Source organism: Mytilus edulis, chromosome 4, assembly GCF_963676685.1.
Source record: "Mytilus edulis chromosome 4, xbMytEdul2.2, whole genome shotgun sequence".
Taxonomy (NCBI): Eukaryota; Metazoa; Mollusca; class Bivalvia; order Mytilida; family Mytilidae; genus Mytilus; species Mytilus edulis.
In genome coordinates this window covers 92,574,338-92,587,714 of record NC_092347.1, presented here as the reverse complement: position 1 = coordinate 92,587,714, position 13,377 = coordinate 92,574,338, and the positions used below count along the sequence as shown (strand labels likewise).

Sequence of the window (13,377 nt, the reverse complement as noted above, 5' to 3'; positions counted from 1 at the left end):
ATTCCTAATTTCACCTATTTACTGTAACATATATATAGGAAATAAAATTGATCAGGAGTTGTCTCCCATAGACCTAGAACTATAAAGATTTATGTAATTTCTCCAGGTCACAGTGGCACCCATAACAACTATGTTTTGTCAATAACTTGGTTTATATCAGGTTAATTAGTGTAAATGTGTATTCATGTGGTTTTTTGTTCAAATGTACTTTAATCATTCTAATCATTTTCTGTGCTTTATTTTGTAATTCATTTGATTGTATAGCTCAAATTTTGGGCACCATGATTGGTTAATAAAATTATCTATCTATCTATCTACGGCTAAGGTAATCTAAGTCTGGACTTATAAAATCCTTTAAGTATTTCGAAAAATTCATACTTTTGTAAACAGTAAATTTATAAAAATGACCATATAATTGATATTCATGTCAACACAGAATTGCTGACTAATGGGCTGGTGATACTCTGTAAGAGTTAGAGTAACTGTATTCAAAGTAAAATTCATGTATATAAAATTTACTTTTGATTTAATATACATTGTATCTTCATAAGTAATGATATTTTAACATTGGAAACAATTTGTTTCAGACTAAACTGCAAGTCTTTAAAATTGATAGAAAGAGGTATTTTGTATCTGGTGATGTTGTACATTACGTTATAAATATTTTGATGTTTCCGTTTTTCCAGATATTCGTTTAATATGCCTTATTTAGCGTCTACATTGGAATTTGAATAATTTTTAACAACGAATACTATTAATGTATGGAATTATCAATCTTATATGTTTATAACTTTCTATACAGAAATAGTTAAGCTCGTTTTAATCTGTAATCCACATCAGTTGTCTCAGTCTCATTGACAATCATACTGCAGAATCTATGGTAATCATAGCACTTATTTTATATTAACCCACATCATTTTAATGTGCCTTTCCCATATCAATCAATCTAATTCGAGATTTTTTTCTCTCGATTAAATGAAATCAGCAAATGGGGTTAGATAGTCCCCATGCTATCTGACTTGGCCTAGCTGTATATAGAATCTGACGATCTGAAAATATTGCATTGATAAAGTTCAGGAAACTAAAGACACAAAAGACAAAGAAACTTTATATAAGAAAATTGCAGAAAAATACATAAAAGGTATGAAGGACATGAGTGGAAGGGCACCTGGTAATACAACAATGAATTCTTGTCTTACGCTGAAACCTTAAGAAATTCCATTTAATCCGCGAGGGCGTGGCTGTGGTGCTGCTATGCGGGCAATGTGCATAGGTCTTAGATATCCGAATCCTGAAAATCTATCCGATTTAATCGCCGATGCCATAGAATCCAGGCGCATGACTCATCACAACCCAACGGGATTTTTAGGCAGTTTAGCTGCTGCTTTGTTTACATCTTACGCCATTCAGAACAAGCCAGTAGAGCAGTGGGGTGCAGGTTTAATGGAAACTCTACCTCTTGCTAGTGAGTATATAAAGAAACAGGTCGTGCAGTTGATGAAAATTTAAAAGAATGGGGATATTTTGAAAATGAATGGACAAAGTTTCAAGTTTTTATTTCTCAAGACCCTTAACCAGGGTATGTGAACAAATACAATTGAATACAATTTAACACAATATAACAAAATAGGTTGATTAAATGAACAAGTTAACATATATACATGATATACATTTCCAAATATATGGAAGACGAACATATTATATAAACAGTAACTTCAATCATTTTACTAAAGAAAGTATGATTTTACAAAATTTTGCAGCTTTGAATATTACATTATAATTGTCTGAGTTAAACAAAGCATGAAATTTATCAACATTTGGATTTGTAGTGAATTCTTTTGGCAATAACATTTTCCTCTCGTTTTTGAAATAAGAACATTGGAATAAATAATGAAATTCATCACCTAATGAGTTACAGTCACAAATATCACAAATTCTATCATCTCTTGCTATTCCCCAAAACCTGCCCTTTTCAACTGGCAGTTTATTATTAACACATCTAAAATTACATAAAGATTTCCTTAAATCTGTAGGAAGTTCTATTAAATATTTTTCAAAACAATGCTTTCTTTTAAAAATTCTATAATTGAGACATTTAGGTGATTCATACACAGTAGCACACCATTTCTGCTTAAATTGGTCACATAACCTTTGCTTTACAATCTTAGCTAGGTTGACAGATTTAGACACATTTTGAGTTAACCAATATTCAGAACAACCACATTCATTTAGAGTATTTTCAACACAACGTATCCATTCTGAATGGTACATATTTCTGTTATGCATGGTGTATAACAATTTATACAAAATAGATGAAATCTTATCTTGCTTACTACACATGAATCTTTTCCATAGACCAATCATCCTACTTTTAATAAATACATCAATAGGATATCTACCTAGTTCTCCATATATAATACAATTTGGAGTTGACTTCTTAACATTTAAAATACAAATTATTTAGAAACACGGAATATTACATCTGGGAAAACTCTTCCGAATTTCCCATCTGATTATGGAATCGAGGCACGTGATAAATTTTACGAATCTGTAAGTTCTTCTGGTTCGGGTGGAGCTAATCAGCATGATGCTCAAATAATTCCATATGATGCTATGCTCGAGTCGGGTGATAGTTGGATTGAAATATGTTAAAGAGGTATTTTACATTATGGAGATAACGACAGCACAGGAGTTATGGTAGGATCTTGGTTTGGAGCAATGCATGGATTTTTGGGAGTTCCCGATAATCATCATAAAAAAATTGAATACCGAAAACTCCTGGAGTAGGCTGGAGAAAAAGCTTTACAAATTGGTGTATGAAGGTAAAGAACATCAATCACCGACCATTTCATAAAGAGGGTAATGACAAAACTGACGAGTGTAATGAACCGTAAGTCAGAATGGTCATTTTTGTGCGCATGATTAACGAAACTTCTGATGAACCAAGCCAGACAAATAAGGCAGTTAGTGTAGTCAGTTTAAGAAGTAACAAATAAAAGTGCAAACCGTGGTTTGATTCATTGTATTTTTCAAAATTTCAAAAAGTGTTGTGTGTTTTTTGTTGTTGTTATCAACCATATAAACCATATGTATGTGTGACACAATATTATTCTCTTGCACCTTTTGAAAATAGGTAATATCTGTAGTTTGCTATAAAAACTGTCTAAAATATCAGCTGATTAAGTTTTAGAAAGCACTTATCTTAGTATCGTTTGTCTTAATATGTCTGTTATCAATATTGTGGAAATTGTACTTTTAACCGCACTTTTAAAAGCCAAAATAAAAAAGTTCAAATGTATTGTACTTATCAGAATATTATTTTCAACAAAACAGCAAAAACAATTAAATGTACTCCAACCAAATAAGAAATATATTGAATTACAATAGAATGAAATTCAAAACAGTGTAGCTGTGGCCATTGATTTGACACATTAAAATCATCCATTGATTGGGACAATTTACGTGAACGTTTGTCTGTAACGACCACTGTTCACGACGTACCTACGATAGACATTTAAACTGTGGGGTCACCAAATGTTTCTTAACGCCTTTAATTATAAAATAATTCGAAAAATTAATCAGGAATAACCTTTGTGTTTTGATTTATATAATTGATATAAATCAAAATATCGTGTTATTTCTGATTAATTTTTCGAATTACTTTATTTAGGTGTTGAGAACCTTTGGTGACTCCATAGTTTAAGTGTCTTTAAAAAGTACATAGTGAGCATTGGTCGTTACATACAAACGTTCACCTAAATTGTCCCAGTCAATGGATGATTTTAATGTGTCAATCAATGGCCACAGCTACACTGTTTTGAATTTCATTCTAAATAAAGGCAACAGTAGTTAACCGCTGCTCATACGTCATAAGTCGATTGAGAGTAACAAAGTGAAACTGTAAGAGGAAAACAAACTCCCAACAGGAACACAGAAGTGTAACAAAAACAAACTCCCAACAGGAACACAGAAGTGTAACAAAAACAAACTCCCAACAGGAACACAGAAGTGTAACAAAAACAAACTCCCGACAGGAACAAAGAAGTGTAACAAAAACAAACTCCCGACAGGAACACAGAAGTGTAACAAAAACAAACTCCCGACAGGAACACAGAAGTGTAACAAAAACAAACTCCCGACAGGAACACAGAAGTGTAACAAAAACAAACTCCCGACAGGAACACAGAAGTGTAACAAAAACAAACTCCCAACAGGAACACAGAAGTGTAACAAAAACAAACTCCCAACAGGAACACAGAAGTGTAACAAAAACAAACTCCCAACAGGAACACAGAAGTGTAACAAAAACAAACTCCCAACAGGAACACAGAAGTGTAACAAAAACAAACTCCCGACAGGAACAAAGAAGTGTAACAAAAACAAACTCCCGACAGGAACACAGAAGTGTAACAAAAACAAACTCCCGACAGGAACACAGAAGTGTAACAAAAACAAACTCCCGACAGGAACACAGAAGTGTAACAAAAACAAACTCCCAACAGGAACACAGAAGTGTAACAAAAACAAACTCCCAACAGGAACACAGAAGTGTATCAAAAACAAACTCCCGACAGGAACACAGAAGTGTAACAAAAACAAACTCCCGACAGGAACACAGAAGTGTAACAAAAACAAACTCCCGACAGAAACACAGAAGTGTAACAAAAAACAAACTCCCGACAGGAACACAGAAGTGTAACAAAAACAAACTCCCGACAGGAACATTGAAGTGTAACAAAAACAAACTCCAACATACATAAAACTTTAAACTAAAAGAATAATTTACACCAGCCACAATACTATAGATGCATGAAACTGTAGTAATTTAGCAAACTTTGTATAATGCTATGTGAAATGAGTTTTGCTTATTTTTATAAGCTCTATCTTTATATTCTGAATGTATCTGCGTGAAACAAATTGAAAGAGAAAAATATCATAATTCATTCAAACCAAACGAAACACTAATATTTCTATAATCGTGTTACAAGAGGACATTACATCGATTTATTACATTGGTTGCAATGAATTACATTGATTTCCCAGTTAGATAAAAACCGATAATTTCACATGTGAAATAAACGTGGTTATTTCACTCTCTGACGTCATACAACAATAGGCGTTGTCAAGACGTCGATAACGTCGGATCAAAACAAATTGTCAATGCGTAGGAAAAAGATATAGTTCCTTACATTTTCTACATTAATTTCATAAAAAAATCCATTTGCCAATGTAATAAAAGGAATAACTAATCGCCATATTTGAATATCAAAAATAAGACAACTTGTGACCGAACGCCGCTATGGATTAAACTCGTGCTGCGCACTCGTTTAATCCATGCGTCGTTCGGTCACGCGTTGTCTTATTTTTGATATTCAAATACGGCGATTAGTTATACTATAATCTGATTACTTTACATCGATTTATCTGATTACTTTACATCAATTTATCTGATTACTTTACATCGATTTATCTGATTACTTTACATCAATTTATTTGATTACTTTACATCGATTTATCTGATTACTTAACATCAATTTATCTGATTACTTTACATCGATTTATCTGATTACTTTACATCAATTTATCTGATTACTTTAAATCGATTTATCTGATTACTTTACATCGATTTATCTGATTACTTTACATCAATTTATCTGATTACTTTAAATCGATTTATCTGATTACTTTACATCGATTTATCTGATTACTTTAATGTGATTGGGAATGGCTCAATAGAAAAGCCCAAAGTTCTGCTTGAGAACGTGATATATAGAATAAAAAACGACAGCATTACAAATATTGATGCAATTAAGTAACTTATGAGGCCCCTCATGGGGGGTCCTAGTAATCACATAATCACCATTTTTTTGCCAATATAATCACATAATCATTAAATATTTGCTTATCTTTAGTAATCAAATAATCATAAACTAAAAATACAGTCCTAGGTAATCAAATAATCATGAAATATTTGGCTTAATAATCAAATAATCATTAAAAAAACGGCCAAGTAATCACATAATCAAAAACCCCATGAGGGCCCTCACTTATCAAAAAAAACATAAAAATAATTTAGGAGAATGTATATACATGTAATGAACATTTTAAATTTACTGGATTATGACAGAGGAGCATGTTATAACAAGTCTTTATTTTCATATAAGTATACATATGTATACTTGTGAAAATATATATATATATGTTTTGGATATATATACTGTGCAACATAAGGTCAAGCCAGTGAAGAAAGTCATTGATTTCGCTTGTATTTGATATACTGGTTTGCCGACTTTATATATCTATTTGGAAATGAAAGATGATCTATTTATATAGCGATATGATTCAAAAGTTTTATTAATACTTTAATCTTTGGGTTGTTATTTTGACAGTAAAGTAGAAAGTGATTTTATTCTTCTATGCTTTTACATATAAAACACATTCTTTGTTTTTGAGGTAAATTGAGATACAGTGTATTTGCAATTTTCTATCAGTAAGTTTTGCTAACCAATAACTCAGATAAAATTCTGGAACTTGTTTGTCTTCTTAAAAAAAACATATAAACTGTGTGTAAGTAGAGTGAATGAATGCTAATGAATCAGCATTGCTGCAGCATGCCAAATATAACACTTGTATGATACTGTTCACATTTATCTTCATAATATATATATATGGTTTATAAGAAAAACAATCATTTGAACAGGTTAAATATACATATCCATGACATCCCCAAAAGAAGAGGAGTCGAAGATATTGCTAGAAAATTAAATATAAACAAACTAAAATAAGAAAGCAATATTTGAACGACCGTAGAAATCTGTTTGCGCCAAAAGATGAGTCTTCTCCACCTCAGAACAACTTATTTGTACTAATGCTACATTTACACAACTAGTTTTGAAAATACTAAATATTGTTTGCGCCAAAAATAAAGTATACTTTTGCACCAATTATTCATTTAAAAGCAATTAATGACTTTGGTTCTCCTTTTTAAACTGCGTATATAGGAGCAGTAGTTATACTTTTGCGAAGTTAGGATTATTGCTTCTATCAGAACTACTAACAAACAAATATAACTAACTTTTCTTAAACTTTAAAAACTGATATATAGTAGGCGACAACGCAACAAGTTGTCTTAAAAGAGGCATGTCTCATTAATATACTTTGATGAAATAGAACAACATAATTAAATTGTATACTTTATAATATGGTGTTTTGTAAAATATGATTGCAAATCTATTTGCTTTTACCACAGGCACTTGTCTCGGAATAAAACCTATGTAAACTTTTATAAATAATAAGGTATATACATTGTAGGTAATATGTTAGTGGCAAGTGCCTTCGAAGAGTAAAATAAAAAAAAATACTGAACTCCAAGACAAATTTAAAACGGAGTCCCTAATCAAATAGCAAAATCAAAAGCTCAAACACATCAAAAGAATGGGTAACAACTGTCATATTCCTGACTTGGTACATGCGTTTTCTTAAGTAGAAAATGGTGGATCACAGCTGGTTTTATTGCTAGCTATATCTCTCACTTGTATAACAGTTACATCAAATTCAATTATATTGACAACGATGTGTGAACAAACAAACAGACACGTTAGGTACAAATGTCAAAAAATAGGGGTACAGCAGTCAACATTGTGTTATAATCTTAATTACTATAAAAAACCCAGAGAAGTACAAAAAGGTATATAGATAAAGCACATTAGCAAAAAATGTAACACAAGAATACAAACATTTTCAATGACGGAATGACGTACGGGATGTAAAAGTACATAGCCACGTCATGTGTATCAAAGAAATACAAAAAGGCATAAAGACAAAGCACATTTGCAAAAATGAAAGACAAGAATACAAAAAATATCATAGAATAATAACACAATGACGGGATTACCTCTCCACTTCATTTAAGCTTCCTTTTATAATGAAAACCAAAGATATGCAAGAAATAGTTGCTGGAACTGTGGTAAGATGACTCAAGATGTAAATTGTCTCATTAACATCTATGTACGTTTCGACAATAAATTATACCGACATGCTGTGTTCTAATTAAGCTAGAAGAATGTAATCCAGTGATTGTCCTTTGTTTCATTTTTCGATAATTATTTGTTGTTTATTGTTCTTTTTGCATGAATGCGGTCGTTGGGTTTTCTCTTTTTGACGTTTAAAGAAATCCAGGACTTTGCTTTGCTTTGCAAAACTTTACCAAATACCAAATGACATAGAAGCTAACAACTTTTTAAAGTCAATACTGTTTGTGTACATGTTGTATTAATATAAATAATGACCTTCTTGTACACGTTAAACTTATAGTGACTTTCTTGGACACCTTAGACAGATATGATTTACTAAACTACAGATAGCTTGTAGACTGAAATTAGTTAATACAAAAGTAAAAAACTTCGTTTTTTAATTTAGATGCATTGTCTCAAACTAGTATAACTAACATAATATTATAAAAGTTGGTACAGTAAAAATAAAATACTGATAGAAAAACAAGACTACAAAATACAATTAAGATTGTGTGGAGGAGCAAGGAAAACACTACCTTGATGTAAAATGATCTGACTCGGTGATCTTGTAGGATTCCAAAGGAAGTTAATTCTATAGGATTCCTTGTTGTTTCAAAATAGCTACCACTTTGATAAAAACTACTTACAGAAACTTATTTGAACTTCGGCTCATGGTAGATAACATTGCAATTTTGATGGTTTTAACCAACAAAGGAGTAGGTCCGGTAAGGACCGATTTTGGCCTCAAATGTTAGGTTCATCTGACGAAAGATTTTGACCACTTTTTAAACACTTTAGTGTCTATTTTATTTGAATTAATTAGTTTATGTGAAAGATTTTAACAGATTTAGTCATTAAAAACGATCCGATTCAAGCTCAAATATGAAAAATCTACCTAATATGCCGAAAAATGTCACTTTTCAGATTGTTTTTGGTAAAAATGAAAGTGGCCGCATCCGTGTTCATCCTCAACCTTTATATATGTTATGTATTATCATAAAATACAACTTATATTTCAATATTCATGATATTAAGAATGAACACGAATGCGGCCACTTTCGTTTAACACGAAAACCGGCTAAAATTAAACTAAAATGCTAGAATTATGAGGATTTCCGTAATTTAGCACGACTTAATGGTGCTAGTACCGGATATATGTGCATTATATTGTCAAAAACAGCCCATATTTATGTAGCAGAAGCATTCTACTGTCCAATAAATAACTAAAGGTTTACATTTTAACAATTTTGTAAAACTGCTATATTTTGGGGCCAAAAAGGGGTCTTACTGAACCTACTCCTTTCTTTGAAAAAAATGCCTGTACCAATTCAGGAATATGGCAGTTTGTTTTTCTTTTGTTCCATTGATTGGTACTATTTAATATTGTCAGCAGTTATGGACTTCCCCTTTTGAATTTGCTTTAAAGTTCAGTATTTTTGTTTTTTATTTTTTTCTAGTATCCTACATCGTGGCAAACTAATAGCATTTTACTCAATTGCACAACATTTATATATAAATGTCTATATAAGTCATGACACAGCCCTAGTCCAGTTACTGTGCAAACAGTTGAAATCAAAACCGACCTGCATTTCCTGGTAGGTAGAAATTTGCAGTGATGAACCCCTACTTTCAAAACAAACCTACCATATAATGCAGAAGGTGATTTCACCATTTTGATATATTTCATGGGCATATATCTAGAAAAGTAAATGTGCATAAGTGAACACCAAACATTACCTGCTTTCATGTTACATGTGTGTTTTCTTTTGATAATCTAATATTGTTTTAATTAATTCTTGTGCTCCATATGTTAATTCGATAGCAAAAACATTCTTCATATTAGTTGATGATCTGCAAAATCTCACCTTTGACATCATTTTGTTAACTGATGTCCTCAAGGCTTGGCTAATATTCATCTTCTGATTCTTTAAAATGTGGCTAGTAATATTGTCATATGTTTTAAAAATCAAAAAGTACTTTCTCCTTTATAATCAATTAAATTATGAATTAAAATCATATTATAAGGTACTATTAAAAAGTTATCTTCTAGGAACTGTAAATTTCAGATGAAAAAATTGTCAAATAGATGGAGAGACTTGATGCACTTATTTGCTTCTCTGATAATTTTTTCTGGAGAGCTGAATGCAGAAAAATTCAATGTTTTGTATGCCCCTGCTTAGATGTAGGAGGCATTCAGTTTTACCCTTGTCCATCTGTCCTAAAACTAGTTTTCGTTCTCAAACTTTAGTTTGCTCAATGTTGTGCTTATTTCAACTAAACTCAGATAAAGTTTGAATTTGTGTGACAGTACTTATACCATTCCACGAGTTATGTCCTATTATAAATGTAAAAATTGTTAAATTTGCCATTCACACACACAGTCACTTTAGTTTGCCTCAACCAAAAGTTATATAACCTATCCACAATGATTATTACCACCAAACATAGATCAAAATCTAATTTGGGTGGCATCACTTTTGTAGTTCTTGTGTTATGTTCCCTTCTTAATTGAAAAATTGCAGAACTTGTTATATATTTACAAGGAATGACATCTATGCCATATGGACACACTCTTCATTTATTTGAAATGTGTAAAATACTGTGGCAATTTGATAATGAGATGTCACAAAAAAAGCTTGAATACATGCAGGAGATACTTGACTGCATGTTGGGATGGAAAGATTATGGTTATGTCATGTTTATATACAAAGATGAACAAAAAATGTCCAGGCAAACAAAGAGAACATAAATAAGACACAAACTATTATCTAAATATTTTAATATTAAATTTTTATAAAACAACATATAGAAAAATATGAAAATATTACGAAATATAATAACAGAACAATACGAATCACAGCAATGCTCCTGAAAATAGTATTCACAAATAACAAAACCTCTCATAAAGCAAACATCTGGAAGTCTTGGTGCTAATTCCTCACAATGTTTTGATTATTTTTTCATGAAGACTTAAATCTCATTAAAGCTTTTTTCTTTTTAAAATTTGTTTATCTCATTGAAGGTTACACACAGTGAACAAAAAATTGATTTCAAATCTAGCACTGTTGATTAAACATGGTAACAGCACACATGGTGATTTTTTTTTATAGTTTTATTCAGATAATAGTTCTTATTCACAAATAGTTTCTCCTTTTAGGATTAAAAAAAAAATATAATGACAGAAAATACCAATAAAACATTTCCTGTTCATTAGTATTGTTTGGTCTTTGACAAAGCTTGCTTCTTATTACATATTCATATATACTAAGGATAAATGATAAAATAAATATGAAACTGTGTTTTCTGAAACTAATTGGAAAATTTATGAAAAATTGCACTTGATGGAGAATGTGATGAAAAATGTTGAACATTGTGCTTTCAATGTTTTTTCTGTAGTGTCAGTTTTATTATAATTAAATTTCAAGTACCCTTCACAATCATTCATAAAACACATATCAAATTTTTAGAAAGTCTCAAAAACAATTCAAACCAAATAGCACAACATAAAAATAAACTCAATCAACATTCCTACAAAATTTTAAAGCTGACATTTGCAGTACCACTGAGTCATGCAGATTTTTTATTGTTCCATGACATTAGTTTATGTTGTTAAATAATTTCTATTTATCATACTAAAAATATGATATTCTTTCACAATTACTGATACATATCCAATAATGACAGAAAAAAGCATGATGTTCAAGGAAGCTTGATACTGTAGATTCGTTTATTTTCATGGGTACTAATTTAATAGAATAAGGAAAAGTTGTATTTATCCTGATTTTCTAAACTCTTGCATGCAAGCTTTAAGTAAATTTAAACTTTAGCTACCCCTAGGAAATTCACAAAAACTAGTATCCCATAAATAGTAATTAATCCATAGTAATGGATGATGGTTGTCATTGCACATCTCTATAAAAGCCTTAGTAGACATGTATGTTTACAGTACATGTAACAATTTCTTTCTCAAATGCTTAGAATATGTTACCCTATAATTTCACCTGAAATGCATTGTCATAAGTAACACCATATAACAAAGACCAAAAGTCCTCGATAATCAGTTAATAATCAATGACAATAAAAACATAAATTCAGAATTTAATAATTTTCATTTAGCACTAATTATAAAAAAACATTTTGCATGTAAATTTTTAATGGGGAACAATGTAAAACTGTGCAGTAATGGCAATCTTAGTTGTTGAAACGGCTTATAATTTGTGAATTTGAAAAAGAAAAAGCTTCTGAACCACACCATTTAACAATTTTATACGGTTATTATTTTTTTTCTTCAAAAATCAGAATGTTTTAACAAAACATAATGGTTAAGTGCCACAGTTGCAAAATTTTATCTTTATCTTTATCAATAGTTTAAATAGTTCTTTTAGACAGATACAAACAAAAATAAATTTACTTTTCTTTCCTTAGCTGTGGCCCGTCGCATGTGGTCAGATCATATCCTAAAAAAATGCCATTTTCTATTAACAAAAGTACATAAAACTTCAATCAACTATCAAGACAAAGAACAACAATAAACTCCCTATTTACTTGTTTATTGGTTATTCCTTAGTAAATTTATATTTATCCACAGCATATCTTTTTTAACAGTAAAATATGTGTTTGAAATCCAAGTCAACATTAACATTTGAGATTTACCACACATGATAAGATATTCAATTAAAAACAAAATAACATGCATATTTTTCACATAGTTAATTACTCAATAAAATAAAAGTATGTATATAAATATTTGGAATGCAATCATTTCGTACCATTTATCTTTTAAAGCTATTGGAGAAGGTAATAAGTAAAGAAAATACAAGAAACAATTTTTCCCACTAGAAAAGCCCAGTAGTCTTCAAATATAATGATTCATAAATGCTATAAAATTCTAATCTACATGTAAAGCTATCGTATGGAGCACCATATTGTAACAATAAATGCAATTCAATGTATTGTGCAAACTCAAGTCCTATAAGATGTGATAGGTGTCATGACAAAATTTTAGTCAAGCTGAAAATTCAAGATTATCTTTACTGTGGATGCAGTTATCTTCATAGATTGAGGAACACATGTATTTTTATGGTTATTTAAATTTGTGGTTTTGTCAAAGTCTACATACATTTTAATAGATAATGTGTAATTCTTTGTAAATTAGAATTTGTGGTTCCCATTAAATCCATGAAAACTGGTATCCAAAGAATAACAATGAATCCACAGTAATAAAAATAGTACTGAAATATCACAGTTAGGTAATAAAGTGTACTTGAGTCAGTGTTCTCCCCAGAAATTTCATTAAGCATCCAGTTAACAGGGAAATTTGAAATACCATCTTGTTTCTAACAATTATAGCATCACATTCATAACA

At 30.6% G+C, this 13,377-nt stretch overlaps 1 pseudogene; it reads left to right on the top strand.

Moving 5' to 3' along the window:
* Positions 1 to 281: 281 nt before the first annotated feature.
* Positions 282 to 4,760, top strand: LOC139521614 (uro-adherence factor A-like; annotated as a pseudogene).
* Positions 4,761 to 13,377: the final 8,617 nt, after the last annotated feature.